We start from the raw sequence: 24,794 nt of genomic DNA, 5'->3' as shown, positions 1-24,794 counted from the left end.
ACTTTCTTTCGTTTAAAATAAATATCATTCTGTTGGAACATCTCAATCCTGGATTTTGGTTTGAGGATCGGAGAGGGAACATGCAAATTTATCTTTGTATGTTTCACCCTGACCCCCTAGACAGGGGCGTAACAGACCAGTACAGTTATAGTACTTTGTACTTTGCCACATTTATCTTCTTCTTAGCAAGTGTCATGCATTCTGCTTCTCTAGCGTTTTTAAGAGCTGTTGATGATGTCAAATGCAGCTTACGGCCACACCGCTCTCTAAGCGCCCGATCTCGTCCGATCTCGGCAGCCAAATAGAGCCGGGCCTGGTTAGTACTTGGTAGGAAGACCGCCTGGGAATACCAGGTGCTGTAAGCTTTTTTGCTTGGGTTTACGGGCAGCACAAGCTGGTGTTACTGCCTATTTATTCATAGAAATTGTTCTATATTTTCATCAAATTTTGTTCTTTCATTGCTGTTTTGCTACTTTATTGGTTTGCCAACCATCGTGCTTCATTACTAGTAGACCATGTTACAGTCCTGGCTATATGTGTTGTTTTTATTTTCTTGTTCTTATAGGTGCCCTGCCTGATTGGCCGGATTGGGGGGCAGTACAGGAAGCTGATTGGTCCATCCTACACTTCCTGGAGTTTTAAAAGTACGGTTCCCAACAGCTAGCGAGGCTCTTTCTGGCATCAGCACCTGTTTGCTGTTCTTGGTTTCCAAACCTTATTTAGCATTTTTGAATTGTTAGGTTTTGTGCCGTGGTTTTGTTTATAAATTGTATATTTTGTAAAAAGTATTAAATCTGTAGGGGTGAGCTGCCATTTTCTTTGGACTGTTTTCACATTAGGGAGTTAGGGTTAGCGACTGTCTTTTGGTTTGTTTATTTCTATCAGGCTAGCTAGCACTTTCTGTGGGAAATGGCTTATTTTGTTTATTATGTTGGCCTTGGTTCGCCCTGAGTTGTAGTGTCATGTTTTTTTTGACACTTTCTTTCGTTTAAAATAAATATCATTCTGTTGGAACATCTCGATCCTGGATTTTGGTTTGGGGATCGGAGAGGGAACATGCTAATTTATCTTTGTATGTTGCACCCTGACCCCCTAGACAGGGGCGTAACAGACCAGTACAGTTATAGTACTTTGTACTTTGCCACATTTATCTTCTTCTTAGCAAGTGTCATGCATTCTGCTTCTCCAGCGTTTTTAGGAGCTGTTGATGATTTCAAATGCAGCTTACGGCCACACCGCTCTCTAAGCGCCCGATCTCGTCCGATCTCGGCAGTCAAATAGAGCCGGGCCTGGTTAGTACTTGGTAGGAAGACCGCCTGGGAATACCAGGTGCTGTAAGCTTTTTTGCTTGGGTTTACGGGCAGCACAAGCTGGTGTTACTGCCTATTTATTCATAGAAATTGTTCCATATTTTCATCAAATTTTGTTCTTTCATTGCTGTTTTGCTACTTTATTGGTTTGTCAACCATCGTGCTTCATTACTAGTAGACCATGTTACGGTCCTGGCCATATGTGTTGTTTTTATTTTCTTGTTCTTATAGGTGCCCTGCCTGATTGGCCGGATTGGGGGGCAGTACAGGAAGCTGATTGGTCCATCCTACACTTCCTGGAGTTTTAAAAGTACGGTTCCCAACAGCTAGCGAGGCTCTTTCTGGCATCAGCACCTGTTTGCTGTTCTTGGTTTCCAAACCTTATTTAGCATTTTTGAATTGTTAGGTTTTGTGCCGTGGTTTTGTTTATAAATTGTATATTTTGTAAATAGTATTAAATCTGTAGGGGTGAACTGCCATTTTCTTTGGACTGTTTTCACATTAGGGAGTTAGGGTTAGCGACTGTCTTTTGGTTTGTTTATTTCTATCAGGCTAGCTATCACTTTCTGTGGGAAATGGCTTATTTTGTTTATTATGTTGGCCTTGGTTCGCCCTGAGTTGTAGTGTCATGTTTTGTTTGACACTTTCTTTCGTTTAAAATAAATATCATTCTGTTGGAATATCTCGATCCTGGATTTTGGTTTGGGGATCGGAGAGGGAACATGCTAATTTATCTTTGTATGTTGCACCCTGACCCCCTAGACAGGGGCGTAACAGACCAGTACAGTTATAGTACTTTGTACTTTGCCACATTTATCTTCTTCTTAGCAAGTGTCATGCATTCTGCTTCTCCAGCGTTTTTAGGAGCTGTTGATGATGTCAAATGCAGCTTACGGCCACACCGCTCTCTAAGCGCCCGATCTCGTCCGATCTCGGCAGTCAAATAGAGCCGGGCCTGGTTAGTACTTGGTAGGAAGACCGCCTGGGAATACCAGGTGCTGTAAGCTTTTTTGCTTGGGTTTACGGGCAGCACAAGCTGGTGTTACTGCCTATTTATTCATAGAAATTGTTCTATATTTTCATCAAATTTTGTTCTTTCATTGCTGTTTTGCTACTTTATTGGTTTGCCAACCATCGTGCTTCATTACTAGTAGACCATGTTACGGTCCTGGCCATATGTGTTGTTTTTATTTTCTTTTTCTTATAGGTGCCCTGCCTGATTGGCCGGATTGGGGGGCAGTACAGGAAGCTGATTGGTCCATCCTACACTTCCTGGAGTTTTAAAAGTACGGTTCCCAACAGCTAGCGAGGCTCTTTCTGGCATCAGCACCTGTTTGCTGTTCTTGGTTTCCAAACCTTATTTAGCATTTTTGAATTGTTAGGTTTTGTGCCGTGGTTTTGTTTATAAATTGTATATTTTGTAAATAGTATTAAATCTGTAGGGGTGAACTGCCATTTTCTTTGGACTGTTTTCACATTAGGGAGTTAGGGTTAGCGACTGTCTTTTGGTTTGTTTATTTCTATCAGGCTAGCTAGCACTTTCTGTGGGAAATGGCTTATTTTGTTTATTATGTTGGCCTTGGTTCGCCCTGAGTTGTAGTGTCATGTTTTGTTTGACACTTTCTTTCGTTTAAAATAAATATCATTCTGTTGGAACATCTCGATCCTGGATTATGGTTTGGAGACCGGAGAGGGAACATCCTAATTTATCTTTGTATGTTGCACCCTGACCCCCTAGACAGGGGCGTAACAGACCAGTACAGTTATAGTACTTTGTACTTTTCCACATTTATCTTCTTCTTAGCAAGTGTCATGCATTCTGCTTCTCCAGCGTTTTTAAGAGCTGTTGATGATGTCAAATGCAGCTTACGGCCACACCGCTCTCTAAGCGCCCGATCTCGTCCGATCTCGGCAGCCAAATAGAGCCGGGCCTGGTTAGTACTTGGTAGGAAGACCGCCTGGGAATACCAGGTGCTGTAAGCTTTTTTCCTTGGGTTTACGGGCAGCACAAGATGGTGTTAATGCCTATTTATTCATAGAAATTGTTCCATATTTTCATCAAATTTTGTTCTTTCATTGCTGTTTTGCTACTTTATTGGTTTGTCAACCATCGTGCTTCATTACTAGTAGACCATGTTACGGTCCTGGCCATATGTGTTGTTTTTATTTTCTTGTTCTTATAGGTGCCCTGCCTGATTGGCCGGATTGGGGGGCAGTACAGGAAGCTGATTGGTCCATCCTACACTTCCTGGAGTTTTAAAAGTACGGTTCCCAACAGCTAGCGAGGCTCTTTCTGGCATCAGCACCTGTTTGCTGTTCTTGGTTTCCAAACCTTATTTAGCATTTTTGAATTGTTAGGTTTTGTGCCGTGGTTTTGTTTATAAATTGTATATTTTGTAAATAGTATTAAATCTGTAGGGGTGAACTGCCATTTTCTTTGGACTGTTTTCACATTAGGGAGTTAGGGTTAGCGACTGTCTTTTGGTTTGTTTATTTCTATCAGGCTAGCTAGCACTTTTTGTGGGAAATGGCTTATTTTGTTTATTATGTTGGCCTTGGTTCGCCCTGAGTTGTAGTGTCATGTTTTGTTTGACACTTTCTTTCGTTTAAAATAAATATCATTCTGTTGGAACATCTCGATCCTGGATTATGGTTTGGAGACCGGAGAGGGAACATCCTAATTTATCTTTGTATGTTGCACCCTGACCCCCTAGACAGGGGCGTAACAGACCAGTACAGTTATAGTACTTTGTACTTTGCCACATTTATCTTCTTCTTAGCAAGTGTCATGCATTCTGCTTCTCCAGCGTTTTTAAGAGCTGTTGATGATGTCAAATGCAGCTTACGGCCACACCGCTCTCTAAGCGCCCGATCTCGTCCGATCTCGGCAGCCAAATAGAGCCGGGCCTGGTTAGTACTTGGTAGGAAGACCGCCTGGGAATACCAGGTGCTGTAAGCTTTTTTGCTTGGGTTTACGGGCAGCACAAGCTGGTGTTACTGCCTATTTATTCATAGAAATTGTTCTATATTTTCATCAAATTTTGTTCTTTCATTGCTGTTTTGCTACTTTATTGGTTTGTCAACCATCGTGCTTCATTACTAGTAGACCATGTTACGGTCCTGGCCATATGTGTTGTTTTTATTTTCTTGTTCTTATAGGTGCCCTGCCTGATTGGCCGGATTGGGGGGCAGTACAGGAAGCTGATTGGTCCATCCTACACTTCCTGGAGTTTTAAAAGTACGGTTCCCAACAGCTAGCGAGGCTCTTTCTGGCATCAGCACCTGTTTGCTGTTCTTGGTTTCCAAACCTTATTTAGCATTTTTGAATTGTTAGGTTTTGTGCCGTGGTTTTGTTTATAAATTGTATATTTTGTAAATAGTATTAAATCTGTAGGGGTGGACTGCCATTTTCTTTTGATTGTTTTCTCTTGTTTTCACATTAAGGAGTTAGGGTTAGCGACTATCTTTTGGGTTGTTTATTTCTATCAGGCTAGCTAGCACTTTCTGTGGGAAATGGCTTATTTTGTTTATTATGTTGGCCTTGGTTCACCCTGAGTTGTGTCATTTTTTGTTTGTCACTTTCTTTCGTTTAAAATAAATATCATTCTGTTGGAACATCTCGATCCTGGATTTTGGTTTGGGGATCGGAGAGGGAACATGCTAATTTATCTTTGTATGTTGCACCCTGACCCCCTAGACAGGGGCGTAACAGACCAGTACAGTTATAGTACTTTGCCACATTTATCTTCTTCTTAGCAAGTGTCATGCATTCTGCTTCTCCAGCGTTTTTAAGAGCTGTTGATGATGTCAAATGCAGCTTACGGCCACACCGCTCTCTAAGCGCCCGATCTCGTCCGATCTCGGCAGCCAAATAGAGCCGGGCCTGGTTAGTACTTGGTAGGAAGACCGCCTGGGAATACCAGGTGCTGTAAGCTTTTTTGCTTGGGTTTACGGGCAGCACAAGCTGGTGTTACTGCCTATTTATTCATAGAAATTGTTCTATATTTTCATCAAATTTTGTTCTTTCATTGCTGTTTTGCTACTTTATTGGTTTGCCAACCATCGTGCTTCATTACTAGTAGACCATGTTACGGTCCTGGCCATATGTGTTGTTTTTATTTTCTTGTTCTTATAGGTGCCCTGCCTGATTGGCCGGATTGGGGGGCAGTACAGGAAGCTGATTGGTCCATCCTACACTTCCTGGAGTTTTAAAAGTACGGTTCCCAACAGCTAGCAAGGCTCTTTCTGGCATCAGCACCTGTTTGCTGTTCTTGGTTTCCAAACCTTATTTAGCATTTTTGAATTGTTAGGTTTTGTGCCGTGGTTTTGTTTATAAATTGTATATTTTGTAAATAGTATTAAATCTGTAGGGGTGAGCTGCCATTTTCTTTGGACTGTTTTCACATTAGGGAGTTAGGGTTAGCGACTGTCTTTTGGTTTGTTTATTTCTATCAGGCTAGCTAGCACTTTCTGTGGGAAATGGCTTATTTTGTTTATTATGTTGGCCTTGGTTCGCCCTGAGTTGTAGTGTCATGTTTTGTTTGACACTTTTTTTCGTTTAAAATAAATATCATTCTGTTGGAACATCTCGATCCTGGATTTTGGTTTGGGGATCGGAGAGGGAACTTGCTAATTTATCTTTGTATGTTGCACCCTGACCCCCTAGACAGGGGCGTAACAGACCAGTACAGTTATAGTACTTTGTACTTTGCCACATTTATCTTCTTCTTAGCAAGTGTCATGCATTCTGCTTCTCCAGCGTTTTTAGGAGCTGTTGATGATGTCAAATGCAGCTTACGGCCACACCGCTCTCTAAGCGCCCGATCTCGTCCGATCTCGGCAGTCAAATAGAGCCGGGCCTGGTTAGTACTTGGTAGGAAGACCGCCTGGGAATACCAGGTGCTGTAAGCTTTTTTGCTTGGGTTTACGGGCAGCACAAGCTGGTGTTACTGCCTATTTATTCATAGAAATTGTTCTATATTTTCATCAAATTTTGTTCTTTCATTGCTGTTTTGCTACTTTATTGGTTTGCCAACCATCGTGCTTCATTACTAGTAGACCATGTTACGGTCCTGGCCATATGTGTTGTTTTTATTTTGTTGTTCTTATAGGTGCCCTGCCTGATTGGCCGGATTGGGGGGCAGTACAGGAAGCTGATTGGTCCATCCTACACTTCCTGGAGTTTTAAAAGTACGGTTCCCAACAGCTAGCGAGGCTCTTTCTGGCATCAGCACCTGTTTGCTGTTCTTGGTTTCCAAACCTTATTTAGCATTTTTGAATTGTTAGGTTTTGTGCCGTGGTTTTGTTTATAAATTGTATATTTTGTAAATAGTATTAAATCTGTAGGGGTGAACTGCCATTTTCTTTGGACTGTTTTCACATTAGGGAGTTAGGGTTAGCGACTGTCTTTTGGTTTGTTTATTTCTATCAGGCTAGCTAGCACTTTCTGTGGGAAATGGCTTATTTTGTTTATTATGTTGGCCTTGGTTCGCCCTGAGTTGTAGTGTCATGTTTTGTTTGACACTTTCTTTCGTTTAAAATAAATATCATTCTGTTGGAACATCTCGATCCTGGATTTTGGTTTGGGGATCGGAGAGGGAACTTGCTAATTTATCTTTGTATGTTGCACCCTGACCCCCTAGACAGGGGCGTAACAGACCAGTACAGTTATAGTACTTTGTACTTTGCCACATTTATCTTCTTCTTAGCAAGTGTCATGCATTCTGCTTCTCCAGCGTTTTTAGGAGCTGTTGATGATGTCAAATGCAGCTTACGGCCACACCGCTCTCTAAGCGCCCGATCTCGTCCGATCTCGGCAGCCAAATAGAGCCGGGCCTGGTTAGTACTTGGTAGGAAGACCGCCTGGGAATACCAGGTGCTGTAAGCTTTTTTGCTTGGGTTTACGGGCAGCACAAGCTGGTGTTACTGCCTATTTATTCATAGAAATTGTTCTATATTTTCATCAAATTTTGTTCTTTCATTGCTGTTTTGCTACTTTATTGGTTTGCCAACCATCGTGCTTCATTACTAGTAGACCATGTTACGGTCCTGGCCATATGTGTTGTTTTTATTTTCTTGTTCTTATAGGTGCCCTGCCTGATTGGCCGGATTGGGGGGCAGTACAGGAAGCTGATTGGTCCATCCTACACTTCCTGGAGTTTTAAAAGTACGGTTCCCAACAGCTAGCGAGGCTCTTTCTGGCATCAGCACCTGTTTGCTGTTCTTGGTTTCCAAACCTTATTTAGCATTTTTGAATTGTTAGGTTTTGTGCCGTGGTTTTGTTTATAAATTGTATATTTTGTAAATAGTATTAAATCTGTAGGGGTGAGCTGCCATTTTCTTTGGACTGTTTTCACATTAGGGAGTTAGGGTTAGCGACTGTCTTTTGGTTTGTTTATTTCTATCAGGCTAGCTAGCACTTTCTGTGGGAAATGGCTTATTTTGTTTATTATGTTGGCCTTGGTTCGCCCTGAGTTGTGTCATTTTTTGATTGTCACTTTCTTTCGTTTAAAATAAATATCATTCTGTTGGAACATGTCGATCCTGGATTTTGGTTTGGGGATCGGAGAGGGAACATGCTAATTTATCTTTGTATGTTGCACCCTGACCCCCTAGACAGGGGCGTAACAGACCAGTACAGTTATAGTACTTTGTACTTTGCCACATTTATCTTCTTCTTAGCAAGTGTCATGCATTCTGCTTCTCCAGCGTTTTTAGGAGCTGTTGATGATGTCAAATGCAGCTTACGGCCACACCGCTCTCTAAGCGCCCGATCTCGTCCGATCTCGGCAGTCAAATAGAGCCGGGCCTGGTTAGTACTTGGTAGGAAGACCGCCTGGGAATACCAGGTGCTGTAAGCTTTTTTGCTTGGGTTTACGGGCAGCACAAGCTGGTGTTACTGCCTATTTATTCATAGAAATTGTTCTATATTTTCATCAAATTTTGTTCTTTCATTGCTGTTTTGCTACTTTATTGGTTTGCCAACCATCGTGCTTCATTACTAGTAGACCATGTTACGGTCCTGGCCATATGTGTTGTTTTTATTTTCTTTTTCTTATAGGTGCCCTGCCTGATTGGCCGGATTGGGGGGCAGTACAGGAAGCTGATTGGTCCATCCTACAATTCCTGGAGTTTTAAAAGTACGGTTCCCAACAGCTAGCGAGGCTCTTTCTGGCATCAGCACCTGTTTGCTGTTCTTGGTTTCCAAACCTTATTTAGCATTTTTGAATTGTTAGGTTTTGTGCCGTGGTTTTGTTTATAAATTGTATATTTTGTAAATAGTATTAAATCTGTAGGGGTGAACTGCCATTTTCTTTGGACTGTTTTCACATTAGGGAGTTAGGGTTAGCGACTGTCTTTTGGTTTGTTTATTTCTATCAGGCTAGCTAGCACTTTCTGTGGGAAATGGCTTATTTTGTTTATTATGTTGGCCTTGGTTCGCCCTGAGTTGTAGTGTCATGTTTTGTTTGACACTTTCTTTCGTTTAAAATAAATATCATTCTGTTGGAACATCTCGATCCTGGATTTTGGTTTGGGGATCGGAGAGGGAACATGCTAATTTATCTTTGTATGTTTCACCCTGACCCCCTAGACAGGGGCGTAACAGACCAGTACAGTTATAGTACTTTGTACTTTGCCACATTTATCTTCTTCTTAGCAAGTGTCATGCATTCTGCTTCTCTAGCGTTTTTAAGAGCTGTTGATGATGTCAAATGCAGCTTACGGCCACACCGCTCTCTAAGCGCCCGATCTCGTCCGATCTCGGCAGCCAAATAGAGCCGGGCCTGGTTAGTACTTGGTAGGAAGACCGCCTGGGAATACCAGGTGCTGTAAGCTTTTTTGCTTGGGTTTACGGGCAGCACAAGCTGGTGTTACTGCCTATTTATTCATAGAAATTGTTCTATATTTTCATCAAATTTTGTTCTTTCATTGCTGTTTTGCTACTTTATTGGTTTGCCAACCATCGTGCTTCATTACTAGTAGACCATGTTACGGTCCTGGCCATATGTGTTGTTTTTATTTTCTTGTTCTTATAGGTGCCCTGCCTGATTGGCCGGATTGGGGGGCAGTACAGGAAGCTGATTGGTCCATCCTACACTTCCTGGAGTTTTAAAAGTACGGTTCCCAACAGCTAGCGAGGCTCTTTCTGGCATCAGCACCTGATTGCTGTTCTTGGTTTCCAAACCTTATTTAGCATTTTTGAATTGTTAGGTTTTGTGCCGTGGTTTTGTTTATAAATTGTATATTTTGTAAATAGTATTAAATCTGTAGGGGTGAACTGCCATTTTCTTTGGACTGTTTTCACATTTGGGAGTTAGGGTTAGCGACTATCTTTTGGTTTGTTTATTTCTATCAGGCTAGCTAGCACTTTCTGTGGGAATTGGCTTATTTTGTTTATTATGTTGGCCTTGGTTCGCCCTGAGTTGTAGTGTCATGTTTTGTTTGACACTTTCTTTCGTTTAAAATAAATATCATTCTGTTGGAACATCTCAATCCTGGATTTTGGTTTGAGGATCGGAGAGGGAACATGCAAATTTATCTTTGTATGTTTCACCCTGACCCCCTAGACAGGGGCGTAACAGACCAGTACAGTTATAGTACTTTGTACTTTGCCACATTTATCTTCTTCTTAGCAAGTGTCATGCATTCTGCTTCTCTAGCGTTTTTAAGAGCTGTTGATGATGTCAAATGCAGCTTACGGCCACACCGCTCTCTAAGCGCCCGATCTCGTCCGATCTCGGCAGCCAAATAGAGCCGGGCCTGGTTAGTACTTGGTAGGAAGACCGCCTGGGAATACCAGGTGCTGTAAGCTTTTTTGCTTGGGTTTACGGGCAGCACAAGCTGGTGTTACTGCCTATTTATTCATAGAAATTGTTCTATATTTTCATCAAATTTTGTTCTTTCATTGCTGTTTTGCTACTTTATTGGTTTGCCAACCATCGTGCTTCATTACTAGTAGACCATGTTACAGTCCTGGCTATATGTGTTGTTTTTATTTTGTTGTTCTTATAGGTGCCCTGCCTGATTGGCCGGATTGGGGGGCAGTACAGGAAGCTGATTGGTCCATCCTACACTTCCTGGAGTTTTAAAAGTACGGTTCCCAACAGCTAGCGAGGCTCTTTCTGGCATCAGCACCTGTTTGCTGTTCTTGGTTTCCAAACCTTATTTAGCATTTTTGAATTGTTAGGTTTTGTGCCGTGGTTTTGTTTATAAATTGTATATTTTGTAAAAAGTATTAAATCTGTAGGGGTGAGCTGCCATTTTCTTTGGACTGTTTTCACATTAGGGAGTTAGGGTTAGCGACTGTCTTTTGGTTTGTTTATTTCTATCAGGCTAGCTAGCACTTTCTGTGGGAAATGGCTTATTTTGTTTATTATGTTGGCCTTGGTTCGCCCTGAGTTGTAGTGTCATGTTTTTTTTGACACTTTCTTTCGTTTAAAATAAATATCATTCTGTTGGAACATCTCGATCCTGGATTTTGGTTTGGGGATCGGAGAGGGAACATGCTAATTTATCTTTGTATGTTGCACCCTGACCCCCTAGACAGGGGCGTAACAGACCAGTACAGTTATAGTACTTTGTACTTTGCCACATTTATCTTCTTCTTAGCAAGTGTCATGCATTCTGCTTCTCCAGCGTTTTTAGGAGCTGTTGATGATGTCAAATGCAGCTTACGGCCACACCGCTCTCTAAGCGCCCGATCTCGTCCGATCTCGGCAGTCAAATAGAGCCGGGCCTGGTTAGTACTTGGTAGGAAGACCGCCTGGGAATACCAGGTGCTGTAAGCTTTTTTGCTTGGGTTTACGGGCAGCACAAGCTTGTGTTACTGCCTATTTATTCATAGAAATTGTTCCATATTTTCATCAAATTTTGTTCTTTCATTGCTGTTTTGCTACTTTATTGGTTTGTCAACCATCGTGCTTCATTACTAGTAGACCATGTTACGGTCCTGGCCATATGTGTTGTTTTTATTTTCTTGTTCTTATAGGTGCCCTGCCTGATTGGCCGGATTGGGGGGCAGTACAGGAAGCTGATTGGTCCATCCTACACTTCCTGGAGTTTTAAAAGTACGGTTCCCAACAGCTAGCGAGGCTCTTTCTGGCATCAGCACCTGTTTGCTGTTCTTGGTTTCCAAACCTTATTTAGCATTTTTGAATTGTTAGGTTTTGTGCCGTGGTTTTGTTTATAAATTGTATATTTTGTAAATAGTATTAAATCTGTAGGGGTGAACTGCCATTTTCTTTGGACTGTTTTCACATTAGGGAGTTAGGGTTAGCGACTGTCTTTTGGTTTGTTTATTTCTATCAGGCTAGCTATCACTTTCTGTGGGAAATGGCTTATTTTGTTTATTATGTTGGCCTTGGTTCGCCCTGAGTTGTAGTGTCATGTTTTGTTTGACACTTTCTTTCGTTTAAAATAAATATCATTCTGTTGGAATATCTCGATCCTGGATTTTGGTTTGGGGATCGGAGAGGGAACATGCTAATTTATCTTTGTATGTTGCACCCTGACCCCCTAGACAGGGGCGTAACAGACCAGTACAGTTATAGTACTTTGTACTTTGCCACATTTATCTTCTTCTTAGCAAGTGTCATGCATTCTGCTTCTCCAGCGTTTTTAGGAGCTGTTGATGATGTCAAATGCAGCTTACGGCCACACCGCTCTCTAAGTGCCCGATCTCGTCCGATCTCGGCAGTCAAATAGAGCCGGGCCTGGTTAGTACTTGGTAGGAAGACCGCCTGGGAATACCAGGTGCTGTAAGCTTTTTTGCTTGGGTTTACGGGCAGCACAAGCTGGTGTTACTGCCTATTTATTCATAGAAATTGTTCTATATTTTCATCAAATTTTGTTCTTTCATTGCTGTTTTGCTACTTTATTGGTTTGCCAACCATCGTGCTTCATTACTAGTAGACCATGTTACGGTCCTGGCCATATGTGTTGTTTTTATTTTCTTTTTCTTATAGGTGCCCTGCCTGATTGGCCGGATTGGGGGGCAGTACAGGAAGCTGATTGGTCCATCCTACACTTCCTGGAGTTTTAAAAGTACGGTTCCCAACAGCTAGCGAGGCTCTTTCTGGCATCAGCACCTGTTTGCTGTTCTTGGTTTCCAAACCTTATTTAGCATTTTTGAATTGTTAGGTTTTGTGCCGTGGTTTTGTTTATAAATTGTATATTTTGTAAATAGTATTAAATCTGTAGGGGTGAACTGCCATTTTCTTTGGACTGTTTTCACATTAGGGAGTTAGGGTTAGCGACTGTCTTTTGGTTTGTTTATTTCTATCAGGCTAGCTAGCACTTTCTGTGGGAAATGGCTTATTTTGTTTATTATGTTGGCCTTGGTTCGCCCTGAGTTGTAGTGTCATGTTTTGTTTGACACTTTCTTTCGTTTAAAATAAATATCATTCTGTTGGAACATCTCGATCCTGGATTATGGTTTGGAGACCGGAGAGGGAACATCCTAATTTATCTTTGTATGTTGCACCCTGACCCCCTAGACAGGGGCGTAACAGACCAGTACAGTTATAGTACTTTGTACTTTTCCACATTTATCTTCTTCTTAGCAAGTGTCATGCATTCTGCTTCTCCAGCGTTTTTAAGAGCTGTTGATGATGTCAAATGCAGCTTACGGCCACACCGCTCTCTAAGCGCCCGATCTCGTCCGATCTCGGCAGCCAAATAGAGCCGGGCCTGGTTAGTACTTGGTAGGAAGACCGCCTGGGAATACCAGGTGCTGTAAGCTTTTTTCCTTGGGTTTACGGGCAGCACAAGATGGTGTTAATGCCTATTTATTCATAGAAATTGTTCCATATTTTCATCAAATTTTGTTCTTTCATTGCTGTTTTGCTACTTTATTGGTTTGTCAACCATCGTGCTTCATTACTAGTAGACCATGTTACGGTCCTGGCCATATGTGTTGTTTTTATTTTCTTGTTCTTATAGGTGCCCTGCCTGATTGGCCGGATTGGGGGGCAGTACAGGAAGCTGATTGGTCCATCCTACACTTCCTGGAGTTTTAAAAGTACGGTTCCCAACAGCTAGCGAGGCTCTTTCTGGCATCAGCACCTGTTTGCTGTTCTTGGTTTCCAAACCTTATTTAGCATTTTTGAATTGTTAGGTTTTGTGCCGTGGTTTTGTTTATAAATTGTATATTTTGTAAATAGTATTAAATCTGTAGGGGTGGACTGCCATTTTCTTTTGATTGTTTTCTCTTGTTTTCACATTAAGGAGTTAGGGTTAGCGACTATCTTTTGGGTTGTTTATTTCTATCAGGCTAGCTAGCACTTTCTGTGGGAAATGGCTTATTTTGTTTATTATGTTGGCCTTGGTTCACCCTGAGTTGTGTCATTTTTTGTTTGTCACTTTCTTTCGTTTAAAATAAATATCATTCTGTTGGAACATCTCGATCCTGGATTTTGGTTTGGGGATCGGAGAGGGAACATGCTAATTTATCTTTGTATGTTGCACCCTGACCCCCTAGACAGGGGCGTAACAGACCAGTACAGTTATAGTACTTTGCCACATTTATCTTCTTCTTAGCAAGTGTCATGCATTCTGCTTCTCCAGCGTTTTTAAGAGCTGTTGATGATGTCAAATGCAGCTTACGGCCACACCGCTCTCTAAGCGCCCGATCTCGTCCGATCTCGGCAGCCAAATAGAGCCGGGCCTGGTTAGTACTTGGTAGGAAGACCGCCTGGGAATACCAGGTGCTGTAAGCTTTTTTGCTTGGGTTTACGGGCAGCACAAGCTGGTGTTACTGCCTATTTATTCATAGAAATTGTTCTATATTTTCATCAAATTTTGTTCTTTCATTGCTGTTTTGCTACTTTATTGGTTTGCCAACCATCGTGCTTCATTACTAGTAGACCATGTTACGGTCCTGGCCATATGTGTTGTTTTTATTTTCTTGTTCTTATAGGTGCCCTGCCTGATTGGCCGGATTGGGGGGCAGTACAGGAAGCTGATTGGTCCATCCTACACTTCCTGGAGTTTTAAAAGTACGGTTCCCAACAGCTAGCAAGGCTCTTTCTGGCATCAGCACCTGTTTGCTGTTCTTGGTTTCCAAACCTTATTTAGCATTTTTGAATTGTTAGGTTTTGTGCCGTGGTTTTGTTTATAAATTGTATATTTTGTAAATAGTATTAAATCTGTAGGGGTGAGCTGCCATTTTCTTTGGACTGTTTTCACATTAGGGAGTTAGGGTTAGCGACTGTCTTTTGGTTTGTTTATTTCTATCAGGCTAGCTAGCACTTTCTGTGGGAAATGGCTTATTTTGTTTATTATGTTGGCCTTGGTTCGCCCTGAGTTGTAGTGTCATGTTTTGTTTGACACTTTTTTTCGTTTAAAATAAATATCATTCTGTTGGAACATCTCGATCCTGGATTTTGGTTTGGGGATCGGAGAGGGAACTTGCTAATTTATCTTTGTATGTTGCACCCTGACCCCCTAGACAGGGGCGTAACAGACCAGTACAGTTATAGTACTTTGTACTTTGCCACATTTATCTTCTTCTTAGCAAGTGTCATGCATTCTGCTTCTCCAGCGTTTTTAGGAGCTGTTGATGATGTCAAATGCAGCTTACGGCCACACCGCTCTCTAAGCGCCCGATCTCGTCCGATCTCGGCAGTCAAATAGAGCCGGGCCTGGTTAGTACTTGGTAGGAAGACCGCCTGGGAATACCAGGTGCTGTAAGCTTTTTTGCTTGGGTTTACGGGCAGCACAAGCTGGTGTTACTGCCTATTTATTCATAGAAATTGTTCTATATTTTCATCAAATTTTGTTCTTTCATTGCTGTTTTGCTACTTTATTGGTTTGCCAACCATCGTGCTTCATTACTAGTAGACCATGTTACGGTCCTGGCCATATGTGTTGTTTTTATTTTGTTGTTCTTATAGGTGCCCTGCCTGATTGGCCGGATTGGGGGGCAGTACAGGAAGCTGATTGGTCCATCCTACACTTCCTGGAGTTTTAAAAGTACGGTTCCCAACAGCTAGCGAGGCTCTTTCTGGCATCAGCACCTGTTTGCTGTTCTTGGTTTCCAAACCTTATTTAGCATTTTTGAATTGTTAGGTTTTGTGCCGTGGTTTTGTTTATAAATTGTATATTTTGTAAATAGTATTAAATCTGTAGGGGTGAACTGCCATTTTCTTTGGACTGTTTTCACATTAGGGAGTTAGGGTTAGCGACTGTCTTTTGGTTTGTTTATTTCTATCAGGCTAGCTAGCACTTTCTGTGGGAAATGGCTTATTTTGTTTATTATGTTGGCCTTGGTTCGCCCTGAGTTGTAGTGTCATGTTTTGTTTGACACTTTCTTTCGTTTAAAATAAATATCATTCTGTTGGAACATCTCGATCCTGGATTTTGGTTTGGGGATCGGAGAGGGAACTTGCTAATTTATCTTTGTATGTTGCACCCTGACCCCCTAGACAGGGGCGTAACAGACCAGTACAGTTATAGTACTTTGTACTTTGCCACATTTATCTTCTTCTTAGCAAGTGTCATGCATTCTGCTTCTCCAGCGTTTTTAGGAGCTGTTGATGATGTCAAATGCAGCTTACGGCCACACCGCTCTCTAAGCGCCCGATCTCGTCCGATCTCGGCAGCCAAATAGAGCCGGGCCTGGTTAGTACTTGGTAGGAAGACCGCCTGGGAATACCAGGTGCTGTAAGCTTTTTTGCTTGGGTTTACGGGCAGCACAAGCTGGTGTTACTGCCTATTTATTCATAGAAATTGTTCTATATTTTCATCAAATTTTGTTCTTTCATTGCTGTTTTGCTACTTTATTGGTTTGCCAACCATCGTGCTTCATTACTAGTAGACCATGTTACGGTCCTGGCCATATGTGTTGTTTTTATTTTCTTGTTCTTATAGGTGCCCTGCCTGATTGGCCGGATTGGGGGGCAGTACAGGAAGCTGATTGGTCCATCCTACACTTCCTGGAGTTTTAAAAGTACGGTTCCCAACAGCTAGCGAGGCTCTTTCTGGCATCAGCACCTGTTTGCTGTTCTTGGTTTCCAAACCTTATTTAGCATTTTTGAATTGTTAGGTTTTGTGCCGTGGTTTTGTTTATAAATTGTATATTTTGTAAATAGTATTAAATCTGTAGGGGTGAGCTGCCATTTTCTTTGGACTGTTTTCACATTAGGGAGTTAGGGTTAGCGACTGTCTTTTGGTTTGTTTATTTCTATCAGGCTAGCTAGCACTTTCTGTGGGAAATGGCTTATTTTGTTTATTATGTTGGCCTTGGTTCGCCCTGAGTTGTGTCATTTTTTGATTGTCACTTTCTTTCGTTTAAAATAAATATCATTCTGTTGGAACATGTCGATCCTGGATTTTGGTTTGGGGATCGGAGAGGGAACATGCTAATTTATCTTTGTATGTTGCACCCTGACCCCCTAGACAGGGGCGTAACAGACCAGTACAGTTATAGTACTTTGTACTTTGCCACATTTATCTTCTTCTTAGCAAGTGTCATGCATTCTGCTTCTCCAGCGTTTTTAGGAGCTGTTGATGATGTCAAATGCAGCTTACGGCCACACCGCTCTCTAAGCGCCCGATCTCGTCCGATCTCGGCAGTCAAATAGAGCCGGGCCTGGTTAGTACTTGGTAGGAAGACCGCCTGGGAATACCAGGTGCTGTAAGCTTTTTTGCTTGGGTTTACGGGCAGCACAAGCTGGTGTTACTGCCTATTTATTCATAGAAATTGTTCTATATTTTCATCAAATTTTGTTCTTTCATTGCTGTTTTGCTACTTTATTGGTTTGCCAACCATCGTGCTTCATTACTAGTAGACCATGTTACGGTCCTGGCCATATGTGTTGTTTTTATTTTCTTTTTCTTATAGGTGCCCTGCCTGATTGGCCGGATTGGGGGGCAGTACAGGAAGCTGATTGGTCCATCCTACAATTCCTGGAGTTTTAAAAGTACGGTTCCCAACAGCTAGCGAGGCTCTTTCTGGCATCAGCACCTGTTTGCTGTTCTTGGTTTCCAAACCTTATTTAGCATTTTTGAATTGTTAGGTTTTGTGCCGTGGTTTTGTTTATAAATTGTATATTTTGTAAATAGTATTAAATCTGTAGGGGTGAACTGCCATTTTCTTTGGACTGTTTTCACATTAGGGAGTTAGGGTTAGCGACTGTCTTTTGGTTTGTTTATTTCTATCAGGCTAGCTAGCACTTTCTGTGGGAAATGGCTTATTTTGTTTATTATGTTGGCCTTGGTTCGCCCTGAGTTGTAGTGTCATGTTTTGTTTGACACTTTCTTTCGTTTAAAATAAATATCATTCTGTTGGAACATCTCGATCCTGGATTATGGTTTGGAGACCGGAGAGGGAACATCCTAATTTATCTTTGTATGTTGCACCCTGACCCCCTAGACAGGGGCGTAACAGACCAGTACAGTTATAGTACTTTGTACTTTGCCACATTTATCTTCTTCTTAGCAAGTGTCATGCATTCTGCTTCTCCAGCGTTTTTAGGAGCTGTTGATGATGTCAAATGCAGCTTACGGCCACACCGCTCTCTAAGCGCCCGATCTCGTCCGATCTCGGCAGTCAAATAGAGCCGGGCCTGGTTAGTACTTGGTAGGAAGACCGCCTGGGAATACCAGGTGCTGTAAGCTTTTTTGCTTGGGTTTACGGGCAGCACAAGCTGGTGTTACTGCCTATTTATTCATAGAAATTGTTCCATATTTTCATCAAATTTTGTTCTTTCATTGCTGTTTTGCTACTTTATTGGTTTGTCAACCATCGTGCTTCATTACTAGTAGACCATGTTACGGTCCTGGCCATATGTGTTGTTTTTATTTTGTTGTTCTTATAGGTGCCCTGCCTTATTGGCCGGATTGGGGGGCAGTACAGGAAGCTGATTGGTCCATCCTTCACTTCCTGGAGTTTTAAAAGTACGGTTCCCAACAGCTAGCGAGGCTCTTTCTGGCAGCAGCACCTGTTTGCTGTTCTTGGTTTCCAAACCTTATTTAGCATTTTTGAATTGTTAGGTTTTGTGCCGTGGTTTGGTTTATAAATTGTATATTTTGTAAATAGTATTAAATCTGTAGGGGTGAACTGCCATTTTCTTTGGACTGTTTTCACATTAGGGAGTTAGGGTTAGCGACTGTCTTTTTGTTTATTTCTATCAGGCTAGCTAGCACTTTCTGTGGGAAATGGCTTATTTTGTTTATTATGTTGGCCTTGGTTCGCCCTGAGTTGTAGTGTCATGTTTTGTTTGACACTTTCTTTCGTTTAAAATAAATATCATTCTGTTGGAACATCTCGATCCTGGATTTTGGTTTGGGGATCGGAGAGGGAACATGCTAATTTATCTTTGTATGTTGCACCCTGACCCCCTAGACAGGGGCGTAACAGACCAGTACAGTTATAGTACTTTGTACTTTGCCACATTTATCTTCTTCTTAGCAAGTGTCATGCATTCTGCTTCTCCAGCGTTTTTAGGAGCTGTTGATGATGTCAAATTCAGCTTACGGCCACACCGCTCTCTAAGCGCCCGATCTCGTCCGATCTCGGCAGTCAAATAGAGCCGGGCCTGGTTAGTACTTGGTAGGAAGACCGCCTGGGAATACCAGGTGCTGTAAGCTTTTTTGCTTGGGTTTACGGGCAGCACAAGCTGGTGTTACTGCCTATTTATTCATAGAAATTGTTCTATATTTTCATCAAATTTTGTTCTTTCATTGCTGTTTTGCTACTTTATTGGTTTGCCAACCATCGTGCTTCATTACTAGTAGACCATGTTACGGTCCTGGCCATATGTGTTGTTTTTATTTTCTTTTTCTTATAGGTGCCCTGCCTGATTGGCCGGATTGGGGGGCAGTACAGGAAGCTGATTGGTCCATCCTACACTTCCTGGAGTTTTAAAAGTACGGTTCCCAACAGCTAGCGAGGCTCTTTCTGGCATCAGCACCTGTTTGCTGTTCTTGGTTTCCAAACCTTATTTAGCATTTTTGAATTGTTAGGTTTTGTGCCGTGGTTTTGTTTATAAATTGTATATTTTGTAAATAGTATTAAATCTGTAGGGGTGAACTGCCATTTTCTTTGGACTGTTTTCACATTAGGGAGTTAGGGTTAGCGACTGTCTTTTGGTTTGTTTATTTCTATCAGGCTAGCTAGCACTTTCTGTGGGAAATGGCTTATTTTGTTTATTATGTTGGCCTTGGTTCGCCCTGAGTTGTAGTGTCATGTTTTGTTTGACACTTTCTTTCGTTTAAAATAAATATCATTCTGTTGGAACATCTCGATCCTGGATTATGGTTTGGAGACCGGAGAGGGAACATCCTAATTTATCTTTGTATGTTGCACCCTGACCCCCTAGACAGGGGCGTAACAGACCAGTACAGTTATAGTACTTTGTACTTTGCCACATTTATCTTCTTCTTAGCAAGTGTCATGCATTCTGCTTCTCCAGCGTTTTTAAGAGCTGTTGATGATGTCAAATGCAGCTTACGGCCACACCGCTCTCTAAGCGCCCGATCTCGTCCGATCTCGGCAGCCAAATAGAGCCGGGCCTGGTTAGTACTTGGTAGGAAGACCGCCTGGGAATACCAGGTGCTGTAAGCTTTTTTGCTTGGGTTTACGGGCAGCACAAGCTGGTGTTACTGCCTATTTATTCATAGAAATTGTTCTATATTTTCATCAAATTTTGTTCTTTCATTGCTGTTTTGCTACTTTATTGGTTTGCCAACCATCGTGCTTCATTACTAGTAGACCATGTTACGGTCCTGGCCATATGTGTTGTTTTTATTTTGTTGTTCTTATAGGTGCCCTGCCTGATTGGCCGGATTGGGGGGCAGTACAGGAAGCTGATTGGTCCATCCTACACTTCCTGGAGTTTTAAAAGTACGGTTCCCAACAGCTAGCGAGGCTCTTTCTGGCATCAGCACCTGTTTGCTGTTCTTGGTTTCCAAACCTTATTTAGCATTTTTGAATTGTTAGGTTTTGTGCCGTGGTTTTGTTTATAAATTGTATATTTTGTAAATAGTATTAAATCTGTAGGGGTGAGCTGCCATTTTCTTTGGACTGTTTTCACATTAGGGAGTTAGGGTTAGCGACTGTCTTTTGGTTTGTTTATTTCTATCAGGCTAGCTAGCACTTTCTGTGGGAAATGGCTTATTTTGTTTATTATGTTGGCCTTGGTTCGCCCTGAGTTGTGTCATTTTTTGTTTGTCACTTTCTTTCGTTTAAAATAAATATCATTCTGTTGGAACATCTCGATCCTGGATTTTGGTTTGGGGATCGGAGAGGGAACATGCTAATTTATCTTTGTATGTTGCACCCTGACCCCCTAGACAGGGGCGTAACAGACCAGTACAGTTATAGTACTTTGTACTTTGCCACATTTATCTTCTTCTTAGCAAGTGTCATGCATTCTGCTTCTCCAGCGTTTTTAAGAGCTGTTGATGATGTCAAATGCAGCTTACGGCCACACCGCTCTCTAAGCGCCCGATCTCGTCCGATCTCGGCAGCCAAATAGAGCCGGGCCTGGTTAGTACTTGGTAGGAAGACCGCCTGGGAATACCAGGTGCTGTAAGCTTTTTTGCTTGGGTTTACGGGCAGCACAAGCTGGTGTTACTGCCTATTTATTCATAGAAATTGTTCTATATTTTCATCAAATTTTGTTCTTTCATTGCTGTTTTGCTACTTTATTGGTTTGCCAACCATCGTGCTTCATTACTAGTAGACCATGTTACGGTCCTGGCCATATGTGTTGTTTTTATTTTCTTGTTCTTATAGGTGCCCTGCCTGATTGGCCGGATTGGGGGGCAGTACAGGAAGCTGATTGGTCCATCCTACACTTCCTGGAGTTTTAAAAGTACGGTTCCCAACAGCTAGCGAGGCTCTTTCTGGCATCAGCACCTGTTTGCTGTTCTTGGTTTCCAAACCTTATTTAGCATTTTTGAATTGTTAGGTTTTGTGCCGTGGTTTTGTTTATAAATTGTATATTTTGTAAATAGTATTAAATCTGTAGGGGTGAACTGCCATTTTCTTTGGACTGTTTTCACATTAGGGAGTTAGGGTTAGCGACTGTCTTTTGGTTTGTTTATTTCTATCAGGCTAGCTAGCACTTTCTGTGGGAAATGGCTTATTTTGTTTATTATGTTGGCCTTGGTTCGCCCTGAGTTGTAGTGTCATGTTTTGTTTGACACTTTCTTTCGTTTAAAATAAATATCATTCTGTTGGAACATCTCGATCCTGGATTTTGGTTTGGGGATCGGAGAGGGAACATGCTAATTTATCTTTGTATGTTGCACCCTGACCCCCTAGACAGGGGCGTAACAGACCAGTACAGTTATAGTACTTTGTACTTTGCCACATTTATCTTCTTTTTAGCAAGTGTCATGCATTCTGCTTCTCCAGCGTTTTTAGGAGCTGTTGATGATGTCAAATGCAGCTTACGGCCACACCGCTCTCTAAGCCCCCGATCTCGTCCGATCTCGGCAGTCAAATAGAGCCGGGTCTGGTTAGTACTTGGTAGGAAGACCGCCTGGGAATACCAGGTGCTGTAAGCTTTTTTGCTTGGGTTTACGGGCAGCACAAGCTGGTGTTACTGCCTATTTATTCATAGAAATTGTTCTATATTTTCATCAAATTTTGTTCTTTCATTGCTGTTTTGCTACTTTATTGGTTTGCCAACCATCGTGCTTCATTACTAGTAGACCATGTTACGGTCCTGGCCATATGTGTTGTTTTTATTTTCTTTTTCTTATAGGTGCCCTGGCTGATTGGCCGGATTGGGGGGCAGTACAGGAAGCTGATTGGTCCATCCTACACTTCCTGGAGTTTTAAAAGTACGGTTCCCAACAGCTAGCGAGGCTCTTTCTGGCATCAGCACCTGTTTGCTGTTCTTGGTTTCCAAACCTTATTTAGCATTTTTGAATTGTTAGGTTTTGTGCCGTGGTTTTGTTTATAAATTGTATATTTTGTAAATAGTATTAAATCTGTAGGGGTGAACTGCCATTTTCTTTGGACTGTTTTCACATTAGGGAGTTAGGGTTAGCGACTGTCTTTTGGTTTGTTTATTTCTATCAGGCTAGCTAGCACTTTCTGTGGGAAATGGCTTATTTTGTTTATTATGTTGGCCTTGGTTCGCCCTGAGTTGTAGTGTCATGTTTTGTTTGACACTTTCTTTCGTTTAAAATAAATATCATTCTGTTGGAACATCTCGATCCTGGATTATGGTTTGGAGACCGGAGAGGGAACATCCTAATTTATCTTTGTATGTTGCACCCTGACCCCCTAGACAGGGGCGTAACAGACCAGTACAGTTATAGTACTTTGTACTTTGCCACATTTATCTTCTTCTTAGCAAGTGTCATGCATTCTGCTTCTCCAGCGTTTTTAAGAGCTGTTGATGATGTCAAATGCAGCTTACGGCCACACCGCTCTCTAAGCGCCCGATCTCGTCCGATCTCGGCAGCCAAATAGAGCCGGGCCTGGTTAGTGCTTGGTAGGAAGACCGCCTGGGAATACCAGGTGCTGTAAGCTTTTTTGCTTGGGTTTACGGGCAGCACAAGCTGGTGTTACTGCCTATTTATTCATAGAAATTGTTCTATATTTTCATCAAATTTTGTTCTTTCATTGCTGTTTTGCTACTTTATTGGTTTGCCAACCATCGTGCTTCATTACTAGTAGACCATGTTACGGTCCTGGCCATATGTGTTGTTTTTATTTTCTTGTTCTTATAGGTGCCCTGCCTGATTGGCCGGATTGGGGGGCAGTACAGGAAGCTGATTGGTCCATCCTACACTTCCTGGAGTTTTAAAAGTACGGTTCCCAACAGCTAGCGAGGCTCTTTCTGGCATCAGCACCTGTTTGCTGTTCTTGGTTTCCAAACCTTATTTAGCATTTTTGAATTGTTAGGTTTTGTGCCGTGGTTTTGTTTATAAATTGTATATTTTGTAAATAGTATTAAATCTGTAGGGGTGAACTGCCATTTTCTTTGGAGTGTTTTCACATTAGGGAGTTAGGGTTAGCGACTATCTTTTGGTTTGTTTATTTCTATCAGGCTAGCTAACACTTTCTGTGGGAAATGGCCTATTTTGTTTATTATGTTGGCCTTGGTTCGCCCTGAGTTGTAGTGTCATGTTTTGTTTGACACTTTCTTTCGTTTAAAATAAATATCATTCTGTTGGAACATCTCGATCCTGGATTATGGTTTGGAGACCGGAGAGGGAACATGCTAATTTATCTTTGTATGTTGCACCCTGACCCCCTAGACAGGGGCGTAACAGACCAGTACAGTTATAGTACTTTGTACTTTGCCACATTTATCTTCTTCTTAGCAAGTGTCATGCATTCTGCTTCTCCAGCGTTTTTAGGAGCTGTTGATGATGTCAAATGCAGCTTACGGCCACACCGCTCTCTAAGCGCCCGATCTCGTCCGATCTCGGCAGCCAAATAGAGCCGGGCCTGGTTAGTACTTGGTAGGAAGACCGCCTGGGAATACCAGGTGCTGTAAGCTTTTTTGCTTGGGTTTACGGGCAGCACAAGCTGGTGTTACTGCCTATTTATTCATAGAAATTGTTCTATATTTTCATCAAATTTTGTTCTTTCATTGCTGTTTTGCTACTTTATTGGTTTGCCAACCATCGTGCTTCATTACTAGTAGACCATGTTACGGTCCTGGCCATATGTGTTGTTTTTATTTTCTTGTTCTTATAGGTGCCCTGCCTGATTGGCCGGATTGGGGGGCAGTACAGGAAGCTGATTGGTCCATCCTACACTTCCTGGAGTTTTAAAAGTACGGTTCCCAACAGCTAGCGAGGCTCTTTCTGGCATCAGCACCTGTTTGCTGTTCTTGGTTTCCAAACCTTATTTAGCATTTTTGAATTGTTAGGTTTTGTGCCGTGGTTTTGTTTATAAATTGTATATTTTGTAAATAGTATTAAATCTGTAGGGGTGAGCTGCCATTTTCTTTGGACTGTTTTCACATTAGGGAGTTAGGGTTAGCGACTGTCTTTTGGTTTGTTTATTTCTATCAGGCTAGCTAGCACTTTCTGTGGGAAATGGCTTATTTTGTTTATTATGTTGGCCTTGGTTCGCCCTGAGTTGTGTCATTTTTTGTTTGTCACTTTCTTTCGTTTAAAATAAATATCATTCTGTTGGAACATCTCGATCCTGGATTTTGGTTTGGGGATCGGAGAGGGAACATGCTAATTTATCTTTGTATGTTGCACCCTGACCCCCTAGACAGGGGCGTAACAGACCAGTACAGTTATAGTACTTTGTACTTTGCCACATTTATCTTCTTCTTAGCAAGTGTCATGCATTCTGCTTCTCCAGCGTTTTTAAGAGCTGTTGATGATGTCAAATGCAGCTTACGGCCACACCGCTCTCTAAGCGCCCGATCTCGTCCGATCTCGGCAGCCAAATAGAGCCGGGCCTGGTTAGTACTTGGTAGGAAGACCGCCTGGGAATACCAGGTGCTGTAAGCTTTTTTGCTTGGGTTTACGGGCAGCACAAGCTGGTGTTACTGCCTA

At 42.0% G+C, this 24,794-nt stretch overlaps 26 pseudogenes; all 26 read left to right on the top strand.

Annotated features, from left to right (window-relative positions):
* Positions 1-246: 246 nt before the first annotated feature.
* LOC137117105 (5S ribosomal RNA) lies at positions 247-365 on the top strand (annotated as a pseudogene).
* An 857-nt stretch (positions 366-1,222) lies between these two features.
* Positions 1,223-1,341, top strand: LOC137117483 (5S ribosomal RNA; annotated as a pseudogene).
* An 857-nt stretch (positions 1,342-2,198) lies between these two features.
* Positions 2,199-2,317, top strand: LOC137117480 (5S ribosomal RNA; annotated as a pseudogene).
* Positions 2,318-3,174: 857 nt separating this feature from the next.
* Positions 3,175-3,293, top strand: LOC137117104 (5S ribosomal RNA; annotated as a pseudogene).
* Positions 3,294-4,150: 857 nt separating this feature from the next.
* LOC137117103 (5S ribosomal RNA) lies at positions 4,151-4,269 on the top strand (annotated as a pseudogene).
* Positions 4,270-5,126: 857 nt separating this feature from the next.
* LOC137117102 (5S ribosomal RNA) lies at positions 5,127-5,245 on the top strand (annotated as a pseudogene).
* Positions 5,246-6,102: 857 nt separating this feature from the next.
* Positions 6,103-6,221, top strand: LOC137117469 (5S ribosomal RNA; annotated as a pseudogene).
* An 857-nt stretch (positions 6,222-7,078) lies between these two features.
* LOC137117101 (5S ribosomal RNA) lies at positions 7,079-7,197 on the top strand (annotated as a pseudogene).
* An 854-nt stretch (positions 7,198-8,051) lies between these two features.
* LOC137117457 (5S ribosomal RNA) lies at positions 8,052-8,170 on the top strand (annotated as a pseudogene).
* An 857-nt stretch (positions 8,171-9,027) lies between these two features.
* On the top strand, positions 9,028-9,146 carry LOC137117100 (5S ribosomal RNA; annotated as a pseudogene).
* Positions 9,147-10,003: 857 nt separating this feature from the next.
* On the top strand, positions 10,004-10,122 carry LOC137117099 (5S ribosomal RNA; annotated as a pseudogene).
* An 857-nt stretch (positions 10,123-10,979) lies between these two features.
* On the top strand, positions 10,980-11,098 carry LOC137117446 (5S ribosomal RNA; annotated as a pseudogene).
* An 857-nt stretch (positions 11,099-11,955) lies between these two features.
* On the top strand, positions 11,956-12,074 carry LOC137117223 (5S ribosomal RNA; annotated as a pseudogene).
* An 857-nt stretch (positions 12,075-12,931) lies between these two features.
* On the top strand, positions 12,932-13,050 carry LOC137117098 (5S ribosomal RNA; annotated as a pseudogene).
* Positions 13,051-13,907: 857 nt separating this feature from the next.
* LOC137117097 (5S ribosomal RNA) lies at positions 13,908-14,026 on the top strand (annotated as a pseudogene).
* Positions 14,027-14,883: 857 nt separating this feature from the next.
* On the top strand, positions 14,884-15,002 carry LOC137117434 (5S ribosomal RNA; annotated as a pseudogene).
* An 857-nt stretch (positions 15,003-15,859) lies between these two features.
* LOC137117095 (5S ribosomal RNA) lies at positions 15,860-15,978 on the top strand (annotated as a pseudogene).
* Positions 15,979-16,832: 854 nt separating this feature from the next.
* On the top strand, positions 16,833-16,951 carry LOC137117422 (5S ribosomal RNA; annotated as a pseudogene).
* Positions 16,952-17,808: 857 nt separating this feature from the next.
* LOC137117409 (5S ribosomal RNA) lies at positions 17,809-17,927 on the top strand (annotated as a pseudogene).
* Positions 17,928-18,780: 853 nt separating this feature from the next.
* Positions 18,781-18,899, top strand: LOC137117398 (5S ribosomal RNA; annotated as a pseudogene).
* Positions 18,900-19,756: 857 nt separating this feature from the next.
* Positions 19,757-19,875, top strand: LOC137117094 (5S ribosomal RNA; annotated as a pseudogene).
* An 854-nt stretch (positions 19,876-20,729) lies between these two features.
* On the top strand, positions 20,730-20,848 carry LOC137117093 (5S ribosomal RNA; annotated as a pseudogene).
* An 857-nt stretch (positions 20,849-21,705) lies between these two features.
* Positions 21,706-21,824, top strand: LOC137117283 (5S ribosomal RNA; annotated as a pseudogene).
* An 857-nt stretch (positions 21,825-22,681) lies between these two features.
* On the top strand, positions 22,682-22,800 carry LOC137117348 (5S ribosomal RNA; annotated as a pseudogene).
* Positions 22,801-23,657: 857 nt separating this feature from the next.
* LOC137117092 (5S ribosomal RNA) lies at positions 23,658-23,776 on the top strand (annotated as a pseudogene).
* Positions 23,777-24,630: 854 nt separating this feature from the next.
* LOC137117091 (5S ribosomal RNA) lies at positions 24,631-24,749 on the top strand (annotated as a pseudogene).
* Positions 24,750-24,794: the final 45 nt, after the last annotated feature.

The sequence above is a fragment of the Channa argus genome, unplaced genomic scaffold (genome assembly GCF_033026475.1).
Source record: "Channa argus isolate prfri unplaced genomic scaffold, Channa argus male v1.0 Contig034, whole genome shotgun sequence".
Lineage (NCBI taxonomy): Eukaryota > Metazoa > Chordata > Actinopteri > Anabantiformes > Channidae > Channa > Channa argus.
This window is presented reverse-complemented; position numbering and strand designations above follow the sequence as displayed.